Source organism: Macaca mulatta, chromosome 6 (genome assembly GCF_049350105.2).
Source record: "Macaca mulatta isolate MMU2019108-1 chromosome 6, T2T-MMU8v2.0, whole genome shotgun sequence".
In the NCBI taxonomy this organism is placed as follows: domain Eukaryota; kingdom Metazoa; phylum Chordata; class Mammalia; order Primates; family Cercopithecidae; genus Macaca; species Macaca mulatta.
The window spans coordinates 105,133,406-105,154,099 of record NC_133411.1 but is presented as its reverse complement, the minus strand read 5'-3'; positions in this window follow the sequence as shown (position 1 = coordinate 105,154,099).

The following is a 20,694-nucleotide window of genomic DNA, read 5'->3' as shown; positions in this document are numbered from 1 at the left end:
CTTCCAGAACAGCTGGAGGGGCTGGGAGGATAGAAATGCCCACCAAAAAGATGAAAGGCTCCCCACTCCTGGGGCAGGGTGGAAGGTCTTCTCCTACCTTAGGCAAGCCTCCTGGTAAGTGTCCATACTCCTCGGTATGAAAGAAACTGTCTTCTCTTCCAGTCATGCCAGCCGACCCAGCCCTCTCCCTCAATCACATACCACGTCCCTGTGATCATCACATCACTTGCCACCCCCTCCGTCCAGGTGCCATGAGTCACCTGGCCAAGCGCACACAGCAAATCGCTGGCAGATGTGAGACCTCGGGTCTCCTCAGCCCAATCTAGGGAGCCTGCCATCCAACAGTCATGCATAAAGCGGCCCACTACGACCTGCATCATCTACCGCTGTTAAATTACTTGTTTCCAAGCTTACCGTACTTTGTATCAGATGATCAATGCATTTAAAATCAGCAGATACAGTGAGATGTCTGCTTTCTAATAATATATAGCTTTAATAATAATAGCGTTCATGGTAGCTATTTCTCAAACAAGAAACATGACTTATCGTAAGTTTCTATGGCTGGACACAGTGGCTCACACCTTTAATCCCAGCACTTTGGAAGGCCAAGGTGATATGGTTTGGCCTCGTCCCCACCCAAATCTCATCTTGAATTGTAGTTCCCATAATCCCCACATGTTGTGGGAGGGACCTGGTAGGAGGTAATTGAATCATGAGGGCGGTTCCCCCATGTTATTCTCGTGACAGTGAGTATGTTCTCACGAGATCTGATGGTTTTATAAGGGGCTTCCCCCTTCACTTGTCATTCTCTTCCATACCACCCTGTGAAGAGGTGCCTTCCACCATGATTGTAAGTTTCCTGAGGCTTCCCCAGCCATGTAGAACTGTGAGTCAATTAAACCTCTTTACTTTTTAGCTCATTCATTATAAATTACCCAGTCTTGGGTATTTCTTCATAGCAGTGTGAGATTAGACTAATATACAAGACAAGAGGATTGCTTGAACTCAGGAGTTTGAGACCAGCCTAGACACAAAGTTTCCACCTACACCTACACCTACACCTAAACACACACACACACACACACACACACACACACAAAATGAGCCAGGCGTGGTGGCACCTTGTCCCAGTTGCTTGAGAGACTGAGGTGAGAGGATCGCTTGAGCCCAGGAGTTCGAGGCTGCAGTGAGCCAAGATCACACCACTGCACTCCAGCCTGGGCGACAGGGTGAGTCCCAGTTTCAAAAATAAGTACATTTGTATAAAATTTGAAAAATAAAGGAGAATAATCTACCACTCTGGGTGAGGCCCTTATTAATAGTAGCCAGTACTATAAACTCAGGTGTCTGTCTGCCCGACCTTTGCAGGATTTCACAAATGCACTAAGTCTGTTGTCAGGACATCCATGCCTGGACCTTGCCTGGAGCCCCCTAGTCACTTGCCTGGCTCCCTTTCTGGAGCCCTGCCCAGAGGCAGCTGCTTTCTCACACCACCCTGTCCAGCTCTTCCCTCTCCCCCCAGCAGCAGCAGCTCCCACTCCTCCTCCCGCCCTTGTCCTTGGCCCTCTGCATGGCATCCACCATGTGCCTCCAGTCACAGCCACGTCAGTCTTTCTAGACAGTAAGCTGTTTGTCTTTTACATTTGCTACAACATCAAGCATAGCACAGAGCCAACAGCTGGCCAAATATGTGAAGTGTTGTCATTTTTAGTTACTATGCTAAAAAAAAAAAAAAAAAATGGAAAAGGTTTAAGCAAATAACAAAACAAAAAACAAATGAATCCATTTTAATATAAACCCAAGTAAGTATAGGTCTACAATTTCTTCTTTATATTTTTGAAACCCAAATGGCTCAGAAAACTGAAAGATTCTGCAGAAGTTTAGAGCAAACTATTTGATGGCAAAACCTGACTGAACAGATCAGGGCACTGAGTCTTCGTGCTCACACTCGGCGAATCATCAGGTTTGGCTGCAGAAACCCTAGTGTGTCTAGGGTTTCTAGAAGGGCGTGCTATGTTGGGCGGGGCTGTGCAAGTGATGGGAGGAGCTTAGTGAGGAGTGGCTCTTTGCAGGTGAGGAGTGGAGCCTAGTAGGGTGGGGATGCAGGTGAGCTGGGCCTTGGGGATGGGGCTTGCAGGAGATGGGGTGGAGACAGTGGGGCGGGGCTGCAGGCAAGCTGGGCCTTGGGGGCGGGGCTTGCATGGGAGAAGCGTGGCCTTGTGGGGGCAGGGCTGGCAGAAGAGGGTGGGGCTTGGTGATGGACAGGGCTGTTCAGATGAGGGTAGTGGCCTCGTCAGGGGCTGCGGGAAGCTGGGCTAGGTGAACCTTGGTAATCCTCTCTGGCCTTGGTCATGTGGCTCAGGCTGTGCCCAGCAGGGAGGCCGGCCCCATCCAGCTGCGGTCTCCACCCTGAGAGCGAGGGCTCCTCTCCCCCAGCACGGGTTAAAGCAGGGAGGCCAGGCCCCATCGAGGGTGGGGTCTCCGCCCTTCCACGCTGAGAGCGAAGGCTCCCTCCTCCAGCGCGGGTTAAAACACCATGTGTCCACCTGTGCAGTGGCTGGTCCCCATGTGACCTGGAGGGCAGAAACCCTGGGTCCTGCCGCTGGTCCGGGGCGTCTGCTTCCCCTTCCTGCAGTTCCTGGGAGGGTCTATGTGTCCAGGGGGCTCTGATCCCTGCCTCAGGACCACTGGTGAGGGGTCAAGATCGCCCGCTGTGGAGCTGGCCCGGATCTTGGTTCTGTGGATCCTCGCTGTGTAGTTCTGGAGCAGTTCTGTCCTCAGGAGAGCGATCCTCGCAGCTGCTTCCTGGGGTCGTGAGAAGAATTAATAGGCCAACCCCCAGGTAGCTGCTCGTAGCCCTGTGCGGGGCCAGCCCTGTGTCTCCACCAGTTCCTTCCCTTCGTGCTCCACCACACTGTCACATCGCCAGCCTTTATTTCCTTTTCCTTGGACCCAGGCAGCAAGTGCCCCGCTGGCCTTGGCAGCCCCTTCTCTAATCTGTCATCAAATCACTTCCTGACGGACAGCACTGACCAGCCATTGGTGTCACCAAAGCCCCAGAAAATAGAATCCAATTTTCCTATTAAGCTGTGCAGAGCTGTCCCAGCCCCACTTCCCACAGGCTGGCCTCATTCACCATGGGATCCGTGGTTCTCACCTGGGGCTGGGGGTGCCCCTGGCATCCGGTGGAGAGTGTCAGGGATGTCCCTCCAGGCCCAGTACAGTCCCCCAGCCAGTGGCCCGCAGACAGCAGCACCCAGCCTGATGTCCCTGTGGCTTCTGGTTCCCTGAGGCCAGTTGTGCTTTGCTGCCTCTTCATCCTCTCAGACGGGTGCCCTCTCTCCACCTTCTCTGGTTAGCAGTGTTCCATCCATTAGAGCTCAAAGCACTGCCTCCCGGCAGCGCAGCCCCTTCTCTTGGCCTGCCGTCTGCGTGTGCCTCGCGGTCTGTGATATGTCCTCACTGGCCCATCAGAGCGAGGCTCCCAGGGACGGAGCTGTTCCTGTTTGCGTCTCTGTCCCACCTTCTCTGGACCTGGCACCGTGTCCTTTGCTGACAGAGGTCTTGGGTTGATTGTCAGCAAAACAGACAATCTATATGGATCTAAATGGCTGTAAACATGCTTGATTGGGGTATTTTAAAAATAATTGGATATGTAAACATTTGAGTGTGACACAGGTGGATTTTCGGGTGAATGGTCTTGTTCTTCAGGGAATAACCACAGGCCCATCCACAAGGACCATTTCTGGCTGATTTATGGAACACTGTTCTACCTGGTTAATTTTGAACGTTATCTCAGCCTGAGAGGTAGGTCAGCATGTGACGAAGATCACTGGTTTGAATCCTAACCTGCTCCTTCGGAGCTGCACCTTCCATGCCTCCGTTTCTTCCTTGGTTAGGTAGGAAAGGTATGAGCTACCTGAGAGTTGTGAGGCCTGCATTGAGTGACCACATTAAAGTGCCAAGAACTGCACCCAGAATGTTGGTATTTAAAGATCTTTAAACATTCTGATACTGCATTTTAGTACCCAGGTAAAACAGCAAAGTTATGACAGATGCAGACGCAGACCCTCGGTGAGGTGGGGGGCTGATGGCAGGAGGTGGATCACCGACCCTGGAATGAGGGCATGGTCTGTTTGAGGCTGAACGAAGTGCACATCATTGCATGTACCACAGAGGTCCCTCTGGTGAAGTCCTGGAAGGGTCCATGTGGCTGAGCCATGCAGTCTTTCCGTGATGTCCAGCAGGAGCAGTGCTTTGAGGTGCAGCCCTGCTCTTGTGTGCACAGCCCTCAACTGTCTCAAAAGTCTGAGGCTTAAAGCAGGCTTGGGGTTTCCTTACACCTCCCGGACATCTAATTTGCCTGGCAAACATGTTTTTCTTGGGTGTAAAGGTGAAGGAGTGGGTGACTCTGGTGAAAGTGTACTAATTACTGCACTTCTGGGTCAGTGGCGCTTGGTTGAAGACACTATCTGCCCTGGGTGGACATCTCTGGGGTGGTGAAAACCGGTGGCTGGATGTCGCGGGGTTGCCAAGAAGATGCCAGCTTTTTCCTCAGTAACAACACCCTACTTTGTTTAGGGAAGCAGCGCATCCAGCTAAAAAACTAATTCTCTTGCACGGCGGAGTGGCTGGTGACACAGGTCCAGATGCTGGGCTGCTGATGGGAGGTCCTGGAGAGGGAGGTGTCGGGAGGCTTTCCCGACCCACAGCAGCCCTGAGCCCTTGTCCGGCCTTCTTGCCCGGGGCATGATGCATGGAGGGAAAGCAGCTTCAGGGGCCCAAGTGTCAGAAGACAGAGTCCTAGCATGTGGGACAGGCCTGGGCCAGGCTCCTTGGATGATGTCACAGAGCTGCTGCCCATGCGGGGACCACCCACCTCTGAGCCCCATGCAGATTTTCGTCTGTAGCCAAGTGAAATCCTGGTACGGCGAGTGAGGCAGTCAGAGGCACCTTTTGTGGAAGGAGGACAAAGCTGGAGAGAAAGAGGTTTTCCTAAAAGGCACAAGGCACTGATACTTCGTTAGGGATAGGTCCTAGGAGTGTGGTTGCTGATGGGTGAAAAACTGTAGCCAGAGAATAAGTGGGAATGGCCCTTGTTGGTATTTAACTGATTCATTCACGAATGGTCTGAACAGTTGTAGTGAAAAGAATATTTTGGACACAGATGTTTTCATCCTGCTTGACAAGCAGCGTGACTGTAGGCTGTTCCATCCTTCCTGGGTGACAGTGAGAGGGTCTCAGGCCCTTCCGGCCCTGTGCTGGCATTTCCTCAGGGTGTGTGTCCCGTCCCGAATAGGCTGGAATGCCTCTGGGTGCAGCTGAGCCTCTTGAAAAGGTAAGAGTCATGTGACATGCTCTGGGTGAACAGGAAAATGAGGGAGGAGATGGAGAGGGGCCTGGAGGTGAGGAGGATGGTGAGCAACACTGGGGACAGGGGATGGAGGGTAACGCCGGGGACAGGGGATGGAGGGTAACACCACTTCTCCAGGTGCCTTTGGGGGATGCTGCCACCTCTGGCACCCCAGAGTGAAGTCAACAGGATTCTGTCCCCAGGAGTCCCAGAGACTGGCAGCAGGGATTGGCCCAGTATGAACCACCGTTCACTGGCTCCACACCCTGGGACAGGCTCCCTGGTGTTTCCACCGTGGTTTCCCATCTGGACAGTGGGATCCTGAGTGTCCCCATCACAGCTGCGCCCAGAGTCCTGGACTCCAGTGTGTCATTGGCACTCGTTAGCGTTTCTTTTGTCGTGGTCGTGGATGAAGTGGCTCTTTCTTTGTGTGTTCACAGCCCTCCCGCTCACTTTACCTTCTGGGAACACTTTTTAACATAACTTCCTATGTGGGGAGGACTTGAGTGATTAATCGAATGTTTCATCAGGTGTGGTTCTTCTGTTTCCCAGTTTTGACACAACATTTGGTGAAATTTCCAGGGACTCCTGTGGTCAACCTCACAGTTTCACTCTGTCACTTTCTAATGCAGTATTCTTTGGGAGTCTTTTAAATTAAGTGCCGTCATTTAAAAATAAGTTTTATAATATGCAGTTTCAGGTTAATTCTTTACCTTTGTGTGTCAGGCAGTGGCTCCTCACCTGTGAGTAGTCAGAAAGGTTCAGGCAGTTTTCCAGGGCGGTCTTTGCATTTACTGGAACTATTAAGAGCTGATTCTTGCTTAGGCCGTGATTGACACGCAGTGCACGTGAGGCCGTGCCTGGCTTAGCGACTTCTGCAGGCTTAGAGGTCTCTTTCTGTTCTTCCCCAAGCCTGCTCTGCTGTGCTGAGTGTTCACTGCGGGCGACGGTCACACTGTCTGGCAGGGGCCACCGAGGCCACAGGGCGGACTCCACATAGCGGAGCCTGCAGAATGGCAGAGCCCAGCCTCCTCGCCGCCCTTCGTGGGGAGCAGAAAGCACAAGCCTGTGATCAGAGCTGTGCTAGCCCAGAAAGCCTCTCAACAGGTTTAATTTAGGAATCGGCTCCTACCAACTGCCCACGTTTAGGATGTGTTTGAGTTTTTGTGATTTTTCCTGCACTGAAGCTACTGGACTGGCTCTTGAGTCACTGTCATGGGACTTCACATTGCCCCGACGGGAAGCCGCGGGGGAGGAGGGCCGCACAGAGGCTTGCGGCGGTGATAATGAAGGGCTTGTTTCCTCTTGGGACAGCGAGTTCAAGCTCTTTGTAATTGTCAGCGTAAACAGTGACCCGCTGAGGACACGGCTGTAATTCAGGGTGGCATAGTTGATTGTCATCGTTGATATCAGGTACCTGCCTCTAAAATGACAGTACCCATAGTGCAGCTCCAGGAGGGCAGCTCCTGCCAAACACACGTGGTCCTGGGCCCCTGCAGCCAAGGTCGTGCTGCCAGCCAGGCCTGCATCTGTGGGTGCACTGGGATCTTCATGGCACTGAGCGACTCCCTCGTTTGCTTGTGGGGCCCAGCCCTCTGTCCCTCCCGGTCCCCAGTGCGGCTCCTCCCTGTGTTCTCCCAGCCCCGTGCACACCTCCGTCTTCACAGCTTCCGTAGTTTTCTCGTGGACGCCCCAGGTGGGCGCCTGGGCAGGAATCGTGTGTTAGTCGAGTTCTCTCCAGCCATCCCTGGCTCGTGGTTCAGCAGGTCCCTTCACATGAGTCAGCCAGCTGTGTGGCTGCACGTTCAGGATGCTTGTCAGGGGCCTTCCTCAGGTCAGAGCAAGACCAAGGCTCACCTCTGTGGGACTTTGGAGCCCACCCTGGAGAGACTCCAGTCACGTCCAGAGGGGCTGCCTGGGTCCCCGCGGGCTGGTGGGAGTGACTTCTGAACCACTCGAGGCCCCACTTTCTGTTCCTACACCCCACAAAGCCATTTAAAGCACCATGTTCTGGTACCGTGTGCCTCTCGAGTGTGGCACACAAGCCTGGACGTGGATCTGAGCGGGCGCTGCCTTCCTCAGGCTGTGCTTGTGTTTTGGGGCCCCTGGAGCACTCGTGGCTGTGATTCCCGCCGCTGTCTGAGCTTCCCTAGACGGTCTCACCCGCAGCCTGAGGGCCACATCGGCAGCCACCGAGGAGCGAGGAGACTGCAGGTCCGGTGTTGGTCCCACTCAGTCCTTCTCGACTTTGGTGACAGAGGAGACAGCAAAACTTCAGCTGGGAACCCCAGGCCTTCTCTGCTTGGGGCCCTGGGACTGAGATAGCACAGATCCTGCCATCCACGTGCTGGGGGCCCCTCTGTGCAGCTCCCTCCTCTGGTCAGGGGCCACGCTCTTGAGCTGGGCAGCTCGGGGTCCTTGCACTCAGGGGCTCAGGGCGGGTCCTGGATGCAGAGAGGAGAAGGGCGGCGGTTTGAGCCCAACTGTGTTGGCTTCATTTTCTGCCTCTTGTCCCTAAATACATTTGCAAAGTTTTCCAGATGAAAACTCAGAAGGGATTTTTAATGACTGGAATCTGTGAATTCCATGGAAGCCAAGTCTGTCCACCTCTTTCACCCACCTCACTTCTTCCCATTGGGGCTGATTTTGGCAGCGTTCATAGGGACATGGATGCAAGGGGTGGTGGCCAGCCCTCAGCCCTGCGTCCCTCCCCTCCTCCCCTCAGCGCCACAGCATTTCAGTGTCATCCCCTTCCCTGCACGCGTCCTCATGAAAACCAAGTGCAGTTGGAGGGAGACACCTGCGCCCGCTCCCGTGACCTTCCCGGCCAGCCCGGCTGCAGCGGCCCCTCGGCAGTCATCTGTCTGGTGCTGCCTCCGTGCCCCTCCTGTCACCTGACGCTCGTGCTCCTGAATCTTCACGCGTGTGCTCCGTGCAGCCACCTCACGGGCTTCCTGGGAACGGAGACTGTGTCTCACACTGGTCAGAATGCTGTTCTCTGTCCTGTCCACTGAATAGTCCAACACAGAATCATTCCTCTGTGATTATTTATGCTTTGTTATGTAGAGCTGGAATAAAGAAAAAGTGAATTTAGACATTACAGCCATCAAGTTGAAGCTAGGTAATTGCATTAGGGAATTAAATGAGAGCATTTGAGCTTCTCGAGTTCTAATTCCACATCTTCGTATCCCCATCACCCCATACCCAGTGTCTAACACAGCTCTTGGTCTAGGATTTTCTTGGTTAATGCTCATTGAATTGAACTGGACTGAGCTTAACATTCCCACCCAGAGTCAGAAGCCAGTCCCTGAGCAAATTGCATTTAGAACGTGAGTTTGACCTTACTGTGGTAAGGGGTATCCTACACGCCATAATTCCTAGTCAATATTGGGTAGTTAGTCAAATAGACACAAGTATAGAGAGGCATTGGCCCAACTGGTGAAAGGGCAAGGTACAGTGCTTTAGGTCCAGGTCCCCAATATCAACTATGAAAATAAAACGTTGTCAACTCCAATTACAGCCCTGTCCTCAGCTGGTCACTGTTTATGCTAACAAATATAAACAGCACGAACTTGCTGTCCTGAGAGGCAACACACCCTCCATTCTCTCTGCAGTGCAGCTGCCTTGGTGGATGGAACATGCCCCTCCTCCCTCCCTCCCCCCTCCTCTCTCCCTCCCTCCCCCCTCCCTCCCCCTCCTCTCTCCCCACTCCTCTCTCCCCCCTCCTCTCTCCCTCTCCCCCTCCTTCTTCCTGTCTTCTCTCACCTTTCTCCCCCCACCTTCTCTCCTGGGCGAGGGGCAGAAGAGAAGGGACCTCCGGAATCTTCTGCTTCATCCAAGCAGCTTGGGGGCAGCATCAACAGCTGCAATTTGGCTGCCCCAGCAGGTGCCTCAGGGCAGCCTTTCTAATGGGAATCCTGGAATCTTGTCTTTCCTTAATGTGTTCTAAAGGCTGGAGGACATGAAGTGAAACAATGCTCCATGCTCAGTCCTGTGATTTTGTGTATTTATTGGACTTACTTTGAAATTAAACTAAACGATACCCAAGATAGAGCATTAAAAAAAAGAAAAAAGGGCCGGGCGCGGTAGCTCAATCCTGTAATCCCAGCACTTTGGGAGGCTGAGACAGGCAGATCACGAGGTCAGGAGATCGAGATCATCCTGGCTAACACGGTGAAACCCCGTCTCTACTAAAAAATACAAAAAAAAATTAGCCGGACAAGGTGGCGGGCGCCTGTAGTCCCAGCTACTCGGGAGGCTGAGGCAGGAGAATGGCGTAAACCCGGGAGGTGGAGCTTGCAGTGAGCTGAGATCCGACCACTGCACTCCAGCCCAGGCGACAGAGTGAGACTCCGTCTAAAAAAAAAAGAAAAAAAGAAAAAAAAGAAAAAAACAGGCTGTGGTGTTTGAAAAACAAACAAAACCGTTTGGTTTGTTGGTTTGTTCTTAGACCTTCACAGGCTACTAGGTCACACGTTTCAGTGTCTCAGCGAGTGACTTTCTCTCTGGAAGCCATGTCAGCCTCTTGTTTGATGATGTCAGCCACAGCAGAAAGAAGCACTCCGTAGGCCCCGTGCTCAGCACCTTGGCATGAGCTCCTGCCATCTTCTGTTCATGCTCATCACAGCTCTGTGCAGTGGGCGTCCTCCTGATCCATGTGGGAGGATGGAGGATGGAGGCGGAAGGGTGAGTGACGGCAGGAGCACATGAGGGGTCTTTCCTGAGATAGGGAGGGGAACCGGCCCAGGACCTCAGTGCCCATCGCGTCCTTCCTCCTCCTCCTCTGCCTCTGTGACTGTTTGACTCAGACTGCAGCGACAGACATGAGTATGTGCAGAGCGTGTGTGCTCCCCTGGGGGTGTGTGCTCATATTGGCAGGGAGGGATGTGAGCGTGTACAGAGCGTGTGTGCACACCTTGGGGGTGTATGCTGGCATTGGCAGGGACAGATGTGAGCACGTACAGAATGTGTACACACCTTGGGGATGTGTGCTGGCATTGGCAGGGACAGATGTGAGTGTGCACAGAATGTGTGCTGGCATTGGCAGGGACGGATGTGTACAGAGCATGTGTGCACACCTCGGGGGTGTGTGCTGTTGTTGGCATGGACAGACATGAGTGTGTACAGAGCGTATGTGTACCCCTGGGGGTGTGTGCTGGTGCTGGCTGGGACAGATGTGTACAGAGCGTGTGTGTACACCTCGGGGTTGTGTGTTGGTATTGGCACGGACAGACGTGAGCGTGTACAGAGCGTGTGTGCACACCTGAGGGTATGTGCTTATGTTGTTTTGTAAGTGGCAAATACGTGGCCCTTGCGTCGGGAGGCCCTGCGCCCATGCTGAGTCCATCAGTGGCCCTCAGGTTGGGGTCTCCATCTCCCCAGACAGCACTCGAGTGTCTTGAGGTTTCAGATTCTTCCTCTCCAGGTACTTGGGCCTCCTCAGGACCAAACACCCAGAACGAGCCAACTGCAAACTACGAGAACGTTCAAATCCATCTTCAGTAGGAAAAGCAAAAGCAATTGGAATAATTTTCCAACATGACCTCGTGGTTAAGCCGTTAGATACTCCAGCCAGCAGATTGAGTCACTTTAAAATTCACGCCGATTAAAATGGTTTTGAGGGTTGCAGAGCTTTACCACTAAACCTTGAAATAATTGAAGCATTCTGCTCCACTTGCTTACTAACTAGGGTTGGAGATAACTTTCAGTCCAAAGTAGCAACCTTCTAAATCCAGCTTAGATGTGAGGCTCCCACTGACACAGGAAGAGACAGTGGCCCTTGTTCACTCTCCTGTGTTCACATACTTTGTCATTTTTTTTGTATCCTGATCATCACTTCTGCTTTTCCAATTGAAACTAAAGGAATTTTAGTTCTGTTTTGGAGAAGCTGTGGTTAGTGGTTTCTTTTCATGGTTTGCTTAATCTCTTAAGTCTGGTGCTTACGTTTACCCAAATGCACTTTTCTTTAGTACGACGGTGTTGTTGCCCAGGGCTTCTCCCTCCATATCTGCTCCCCAGGAGGCCCCCTAGGAATGGACACTGGAGATCCAGCCCCTCCTTCTTTGAGTCCATTGTAGGTTTGGCTCAGAGAAGAAAACAGACCTCTGGGTTAGGTGCCCCTGACTGCTTGCTTGTGAAATGTTTAACAATAAGGTGCCTTCCAAACTAATTTTACACACTGATAGTTGTAGCTTGAAGTATCACTGCAGTCATAAGAACAAGAAACACTCCCATAAAGTAGATAGGCAGAAAAAAGCCATAAAAATTTAATAAAGTACAAATAAAATGGTGTTGTAAGAATATACAGTGGGAAATGCTCTCAGTCCAGCCAGATCGGCTGTGGCTTCCTCCTGTAAATACACTCAGCCACGTATGGCCCTGATCTCAATCACTACTGTGAATTGTGATCCAGAATGTTCTTGGGGGGCCGATGCCTGGACTTTGCCAGCAGCAGAGTCTGGTTGGGCATCGCGGTGGTGATGAGCTTAGCGCGGCCAGCTGGGCTGAGGGGTGGCCACTCGTGCACTCGCCACGTGCAGTCGTTATTCTGGTGATGGAGTTGCACGCGACGCGGCTTGTCCACCTGGGCTACTTAAAGTACCGGGAATCCAACTGTGGGGGGGTGCCTCCCGACATGGGAGCTGTCTTTCTTATCCAGGGCCCTCTAGCACTGCAGACCCCAGCCGCCGGTCCCTGAGCCCACGGGGAGGCACCGGAGGGCTCTGCTGGGCCATGGAGGTCCCCGAGCAGGTGGTCACTCATTGCTTATGGGTGGTCCATGGCCTGTGAGTTTATTCCCGGGGTCTGTGTGGACAAGGTTAACCAGTTCACAGCTGGGGACTTACACAGGTGACACTAGTTAAAGTGGAATCTATATTAGCTCGCACGGGAGTAGGTGAGGAGCTGGGAGGGTGGGGAGGCTTGGCCCGGCCCTAGCACTGAAGCCCGGGCTCCTGACATTTCTGCGTCTTCCTGTTGAGGGGCTGCCAGGGCCCCTGTGGGTCCTGAAGACAGTGGGTGCCCTATGGACCAGGGGAGGCGGAAGCCTCTAGAGGCTGCGGGAGGCAAGGAGAGGGTCGCGTCCCCAGAGCCAGCTCTGCCGGCAGCTCGACGTTAGCTGGTGGGACCTGTTTTTGGACTCCAGCTTCCAGAAATGTGAGAAAATAAGTCAGTGTTTAGGGCGCTAAATTTGGGGTGATTTAGTGGAGAAATAGAAAACTAGCCCAGGAAGGTGCACGCATTGAAATGTGCTCTGTCCAGGTGTTCACAGTGGCGTGACGGGGATGGCATCAGGGTTCTGGGAACTGCAGTTTTACTGAAGGAAGGGGGCTCACCACCCCTTTCCTCATGTGACTGAAGGTACGTATGCCTGCCACACTGCCCAGGACACGGGGACTAGAATTTTGACTTTATTATGGGAACCAAGCCACAGTCAGAACAAAGTGAGGACTGAAATGAGCTTCCTGCAGCCTGAACTGGGAAGAGGAATCGCAAGTAGTTTGTGTTTTTCTGCACAGACCTGTCCTTTCAGATTTTGTTGAGTTCTGGAAAAAGGGAGAAGCACACCTCGGCCAGGGACGGTGTTTCTGGAGGTGGGGCGGCTTCAGCCTGAACGTGGCCGTGTGGCTGGGAGGCTCGGAAACTGCCCTCCAAGGGCACCCATCTGTTCCTTTCTGCACTAATACTTCCTTTACAGAAATTCCAGAAATTCCAGAGCAGTGCGGGAAGCCTCTGGTCTGGATGGGTTTGTGGGGACCGAGGTCACGGGGTGTTGTCCCCAGTACTTATCCTGATGTTGCAGAGGCTCTGTTCCCAAATAATTATTCCACAGTTTCAGAGCCTATATCTGAGTGATAGTCTTAACTTTGTTGCATAAAAGCAAACAAAGTATGTCTTGAGCGTCTAAAAATCCATTTAGTAGTCATGACTGTAACCTCATACATGGGGGCTTTGGGATGGAGTGAAAAATCACCGTCACCTGGCGTGGACGCTGCGTGGTATTTCTAGCGTGGTGGCCTGCTCGTGCCTTGAGCTCCATCTGCAGCGTGAGCAAGAGCTGTGCATTTGAGAAATGTGGGCAGGTCAGCTTGCTCCTCCAGGGGGGCTGTGAGGATGTGGGTGAGGGGCCTGGGATGAGGCCACGTCAATGGGAAGGAACTTGGTTGTGTCAGCAGATATGTCTGCCTCTACAGGCCCGCAAGCCAGCCAGAACCCAGTTTTCCTTTGGTCATCTAATGCCAGAAAAAAACCCTGTTTCTTAGAGATTCTCATAATTTATATTAATGAACCATTTGACCCTACATAAAATGTTATAAATGCATAAGGCTTTACAACTTGGCAGATGTGTAACTCACATGTTAGGATTGAATCAAACTGTTGAAGATACTTGTTTCACTTGAAGGTTTTTAGCATTTTATGTGCAAACCAAATGCCAATAGCATTTTGAAAGAGTATTTTGGAATTTTAAACACAGAGTGGGACAGTGCTGGGTCTCTGGGATGCTGGTGGGGTGTATGTGACCACAAGCTCTTGGAGCTTGCAAGCAAGCAGGATTCCTAAATTGTCACACCTGCAGTGCTGGAAGTCAAAGTGGATTTCTGTAAACGAGGTATTAGTGCAATAAGGAACAGATGAGTGCCCTTGGAGGGCAGTTTCTGAGCCTCCCAGAGACCCCAGGAAGAAGCGGGGTAGGGGGGAAGTTACCCCCTAGATGGTGGAGCCAGGTTTGCTGGTGGCCCTGGGTGGCAGGTCATTACGTGCAATAAGGAACAGGTGAGCGCCCTTGAGGGCGGTTTCTCGGCCCCCTTTGCAACCGCAAGTGGAAGACGCCCCAAAGTGGGGGGTGTTGGGGGTCGGATTTCCAGTGGGGCCGGGTTTGCTGGTGGCCGCTGCGTGGCAGGTCACTGCGTGGAGCGATGGGAGGTGAGTGGAGTGGGAATAGTGGACGTACCCTCCACAGCTACTGCTGGGAGTTGGCTCTGGTAGCAGAGGGGGCATAGAGGGATTCCCATCAGGGGCAACACGGCTGGGGTCCCATGTGCGCTGGACGCCGAGGTGTGGCCATATGTGATCTCAGTCTCCACAGCCACTCTGGGAAGTGGGTTCAGTTACCTTCCCATCTCACATTTGAGAAATCTCAGGGGCTGACATCGCAGCTGGGTGGGGTGGAAGTAATGTCTCAGGCAGGACGTTGGCCCCAGAGCCCAGCTCTTACCCGCCCTGCTGTTTTCAGTCCACCAAGCTTGTAGAGAGGCGGGTGTGGTGGTGGGGGGCAGAGGTCGTGCGTTTCAGGGGGCTGCTGAGAAACCAACACAGTAGAAGGGGGGCAGGAAATAAACCAGGCAGGAGACACAGGCAGTGCTTGGGAGATCTGCGCAGGGTCTGGGTATAGGGGGCACCTCTGGGCCTGTGAACCCCATTCTGTGCTCCCGGCTTGCCCAACCTTGGCCCTCAGCCACATGTCCGCTTTAGATGAAATCTCAGTCCCTTGCGTGGTGCGGGCATCTTTTCTCCCTGGCTTTGCCTCTCCTTAAATCAGTCTCAGTGTGGGTGGTGGGGTGGGTGGTGGTCCACGGAATTTGCCCTCCACCTCCCCATCCTTGTCCTGTCTGGCCTGTTACCTGAATATGTGTCTCTTCAGAGCCTGCAAATGAGTGGGGGCCACGGCAGCCTCTCGCTGGCCGGCCTCAAACTTTTATTCATCAGAATCATGTTAAATGCTGATTCCTAGGCACCCCATTAGACTCTCTATGCCTGCCTGGCATGGGTACTTTGAGGAAGGTACAGAGGGTTGCTGGGCTGTTCCAGGAGGGAATTTGCATTTGTGGAATGTCTACTGTGTTCCTTCCAGCACTCTACTTTCCACACACACGTGGCATTAAACCTGGAATACCTCTGGGTGCTGTGCTGGTGAGGAAGCCCCACCTGGATGAGGGGCTGCTGGGGCTTGGACTTGATTACTGGGCTGGGGGCTGCTGATGGGATGCCCTGGGAAGTCCTGCTGTGCACTCGGGGGGGTGCAGAAACAGGCTCAGGAAATACAGACCATGGATCTCAAAAATCCTACTGGAAAATCTTTTATGAGCAAATTTGCATCTGACTGAAGATAATCATTGCTTGAGTAATTGGTTTGTTTATAAAACCGGTCCTATGAACTAATAGATTAGTTTTTATTCATGCCTTGTCTATAACGTAAATAGCTGTTACGGCAACCTAAATTAACTTTAAATTTTGTATCAGATTGCATTCCAGATTACAAACAGCTGCTTGATAATCTAATTGATAAAATGGAGGAATTTGGTACTTGGAACCCAGAGTGAAGAGAACAGAATTGCTTTGGTTTCTCAAAAGCGTGTGACGGGTGACCTGGGGTGAAGAGAAGTGGCTGGAGTCATTACACTCGAGGAGATGATCTGGCCCAGCTTTTCTCAGCTGTCTTCTGGATAAAACAAAAGAGCGATAAACGTGGAACAATTCAGTACTTAGTTTGTCTATGCCCTGAGCTTCTCATACAATCATTAATGTGACCGGGCTGTATCTGAAGCCTCCATACAGGCACAAAGAAATTAGGCTAGATTAAGGCAGCCGGCATCCTCTGGTGCCTGGGCCACGTGTCATCTCCTAAAGCCCTTTTGGGTGAAATGACAGTTGCAATGTCTGTTGTTTGGAGGAGTGTAATCTCACGTATGAGATGTAGATTTAAAACACCAAAGCCAGGAAGCTTGGTGGGAGTGGCTGTCTTCCAAGTGGTTTTCTGTGCTGCCATGGATGAGGTGTGGATGTGTCATCCATTGGTGAGATCCACTGGTGAAGGGGCTAAGCAAACCCTTCGCGGGGGGCGGGGTTGTGAAACTACATCTCTTCTGGCATCCCAAGTAAATACATTTTGTAAAACTTGTGAATTTGACCCTGACCCTAACCCTGAGTGTTGAGTCTGCTGCAGTGTCTGGAGCCCTCTTCGACATTGAGGGTGACTGACTGTAAATGACCAATTCCTCAGTGGTGAAAGTTCAAATTTAGCTTCCCTGAGGAAGCCAGACCTCAGTCACACGTATCTCCATTGTAAACACTGTGGCTTCTACATGGGTGGCTGCAAGTTTCCAGGTCCTCTTTGGAGAAGCAGCCATGCGGTGCTTGGTGATTTGATAACATCAGCCACCTTCTGTCTTCTGTCTAATCATGGTACAAATGATTCTCCTACAAGGAAACGGATCTGGTTTCTTCCCCGATCATTGGAAGAAGCAGCCCACCTAGGGACTGCACCGTCCTCTGCATTTTCACAGCAAAGCCTGTGTCTGTGAGGAGTGTCATGTGTGTTATGGGAATCATGAGAATTGCCTTAATTCTTCCACTTTTTGAGGGCTCATGCAGCTCTGCCTGTTTTACCTGGGATGAGCAGCGGGTGGTCTCTGGCTGCTGTGGGACTAGGGCTTGGGGTGCATCATCACATCCTGTGGCCTGTCCAGGTGGACATCATTGTCTTTTGCCTGTTGGCTGAGGCAGCTGTGATGCCATGGGGGTCATACTTGTGTCGGGGCCAACCCAGTTCTTCCCGTGTACACCTCTCCTGCTGGAGTGCCTTTCCTTATGATGACGTGTTGAATTAGCGTGGAGAATGCAGAGAGGCTCTGGGCCTCTCCTTCCCATTCTTACTCCCTAGAGCTGTGATGCCCGACAAGGGAGCCCATAGCCAGAGGCTCCTTTAAATTTAATTAGAATAAATGTTTGATTACATAGCTAAACACATTTGAAAAGAACTTCACAGATTAAATTCCAGATTCAGCCCTTCAGGCCCAGTGGCCACATTTTGGGGCTCAGCAGCTGTAGGTGGCTGTTGTCTTTCTGTGTTGGCTGAGCAGATTGGGACGTTTCCGGTTCAGCAGGCAGTTCTCTTGCATGGTTCTGCCTGTGGTGAGGACACCTTGGCTGGAGAGCCTCGTGGCGATGCCATAGGCCTCTGGCTGCAGCCAGGCTGCACGGTTCCTGTGCCCCGCGTCCTGTGCAGGGCCAGATGGATCCCACCACAGAGTGAGCACTGCTAGACTTGGGTACTGTGTGTAGACAGCAGAGGGGCATGTCTGTGCCTTGCTGACTGGCCTCCTTGGCCAGGCTCCCGTCTCCAAGTCTTCAGGGGAAATGCATCCACCATCCACACCGTGCACCAGAAGAAAACTGCAGGCTTCTCTGTGGGTGGTGAATTGAGATCATGCAGAGTGACTAGGCTTGGGCTCCTGGCCAGCGTGGAACCTGATGATAGCTTTAGGTGGAACCCGACATGCCTCCATGTGTACATGGCGAAGAGAATGCAGTGTTGTCAACTTGAATCCAAATGTGCTCCCGTTTTGAGGTGGAAGGTTCTGGGAGTATTGGCCGTTGCTGATTGTCCTGCTGTGGAGGACTTTGAATGCAGGCACTGGTTTAGGGTAACCCTGGTTTCCTGGTCCTGTATGTGGGCATCCCTGAGTGTGCTGGGCTGGAGGAAGGCAGGGCAGATGGGAGGGTGACAAGAAGTCAGGTGTTTCCAGCTGTGGGGAGTGATGCCATCAGATGGCCAAGATCAGGAGGGTGGTGGCCAGGGGACCAAAGCGGGGGTGGGTGGAAATGCCATGTTTCCCGGGGCATGGGGAGGACCTGTTGAGCTCTATTCCTGGGCAACAGTTCTTCCATTCTCAGGAATCTGTGCCATTGTAATTGAGTAGCAAATTCTGTAATTGCTCTAATTACTTTCTGTTAAGTCCCCATCCCAATTACCATGAATTAGCAACAGTGACAACAGTTTCCCTGATCAATCTTTGCCAAGAAAAAACAGTGGAACTAGTTTTAGTTACCTTGAGTTCCCTCCAAATCAGATTCCTTAGTGGCTTGTGTCCCCAGAGCTGCTGCAGTTCCTCCTGGGCCTAGCAGACACATTCCAGACATTCACATCTCAGCTCAGATGTAGGCGTGCACATTATTTACAGAAAATCGCACTGTGCTGTGATCGGCTTGAGCTGACGTTCTCTAGGTGGGAGGCAGAGGCCAAGGACCTGTGAGGGACTGTCCGAGTGTCCTCTCATTGACTTGGAGCAGGTGCACATCTGTTCTTCAAAAGTTCTAATGGGATGAAATTAGAAATATGAATTTTTAAAATTCATGTGTTATGAACACTGTTCCGTGATTTCCTCTGAAATGAGAGACTATTTGTGGACAAGGCAGTTGGCCTGCAGCTCTCCTTAGAACTGTCCTAGACCTCGATGCCATCCTATGGTCTCTTCCTGGGTGTGGGGTGCACTGCTTGAAGCAAAACCAAAGGAAAGAATGTGGTCAGTGTGCATCACTACTGCAGCCAGCTCAACGCACCCACCCACTGGGAGGGGGGCCGGATCACTTAACATTTTAAATGCATTTAACACTAAACCAGCAAATCAGCCAGTACTTTCTGTAACTGAACTGCCTGGCTCATGGGAACCTGACACTTGACTTTTCAGAAGAGAATACTTGCTTCTGTGGAGTGTCAATATTTGTCTCATTTCTTGAGACTTTGTTCAAAGTGATGAACATGTGTAAATTAGGCCACAGAGCTCTCTAGGCACAGTCAGGGGAGTAAAAGGCTGTGAAAGATGCGGCCTGATGTGAGCTGTGGCCAGGCACTTTGGAACCTGGGATCCCATCTCCAGCCTTTCAAAGGACATAGAGGAATATAAAATGCAGATGGGAGAGTTCATATTTTAGGCTTCTCTGTTCTTTTGAAATCAAAGTGCAAAGAAAAAGTTTTGCCTTGAGGTCTTATCCCTTACTTGTTTTTCTCCTGAGGTTTTAAAATTTTCTTAACTGCTTTTTTCTCCCCCGATCCTTGGGGAACTTCTATCTTCTTATCTTCTTAAAAGATATAGTTAAATTGAACACTGAAATTTAAAAACATGCTTTCATATTATTTTTCTTTTAACGTATGTATCTGACATTGGTGAAGAACTAAGTGGGCGTGTTGCTTTACTTTTAGTTTAGTTTATTTATTTTTTTGAGACGGAGTCTCGCTCTGTAGCCCAGGCTGGAATGTAGTGGCACGATCTTGGCTCAGTGCAGCCTCACCTCCTGGTTCACGCCATTCTCCTGCCTCAGCCTCCTGAGTAGCTGGGATTATAAGTGTCTGCCACCATGGCTTGTTCATTTTTGTATTAGTAGAGACAGGGTTTCAACATGTTGGCCAGGCTGGTCTTGAACTCCTCACCTCAGGTGATTTGCTCACCTTGACCTCCCAATGTGCTGGGATTACAGGCATGAGCCACCACACTCAGCCTGAGATATTCTTGATTGTAACTGTAATAGATCCCTTTAATAAAAACAGAACAACAACAACAACAAAAAGCTGTCTGAAAAGTCCCAAAATTAAAGAGCTCACTTGGAAAGGGATTTGGACACCAGTTGAATGGCCCAGCACAAACCATAGTTACATGGGCCACTCGGTCTGTTAGATTCTTAGGGTATTTGAAGTGGTGGGGATATTTGCATTTCTGCCTCTGGATATCGTGTTAGTATGAATTCGGCTAGTGTTTGAGGGCCAGGCTCAGATCCGGGAAAACAAGAGCCCCTGACCTCACGGCACTTCTCTTCTATGTGTGTGTGTGTGAGGAAAATAGAAAACACAAGAATATTTTTTTTCAATGAGCTGGGAAGATGGAAAAACAAGCTTAAGATGTTTACTTGTTCAGAAGAAAGGAAGTGCAGGGAACACTCAGCTTTGCTGCTGCTGAAGGAGGCCCCTGGCGGAGGCTGTTTCAGAGGTTGGGTTTCTCTGAGAAAGGTAAGAGGCAAATAGGATGCCCTATCTGGTTTGCCAGAGATGGGGAAAGTTAGTATCCCCAAAACAGCCTCAGCATTCTTTGAAAGGCTTCAGAAAACCAGCTAGGGTGTGGGACCCTTGTTGGCCGCTGGGTAGAAGGAAAACATTGCTGGTCCTGAGGACTGTATTGTTCTTCCACTGCTATAAAGAACTACCTGAGGCTGGGTAATAAAGGAAAAAAGGCTTAATCGGCATACAGTTCTGTGGGCTGTACAGGCTTCTACATCTGGGGAAACTTACAATCATGGTGGAAGGTGAAGGGGAGGCAGGCATGTCTTCACATGGCTGGAAGAGGAGAGAGAGTGAAGGGGAAGGTGCCGTGTACCTCCAAACAACCAGATCTCAGGAGAACTATCATGAGGACAACACTTGGGGGATTGTGCTAAACCATTAGAAACCACCCCCATGAGTCAATCACCTCCCACCAGGGCCCACCTCCAACACAGGGTTAGAGTTCAGCATGAGATTTGGGTGGGGACACACAGCCACACCACGTCAGGCTTCCCATTCTTCTCTTGCACGT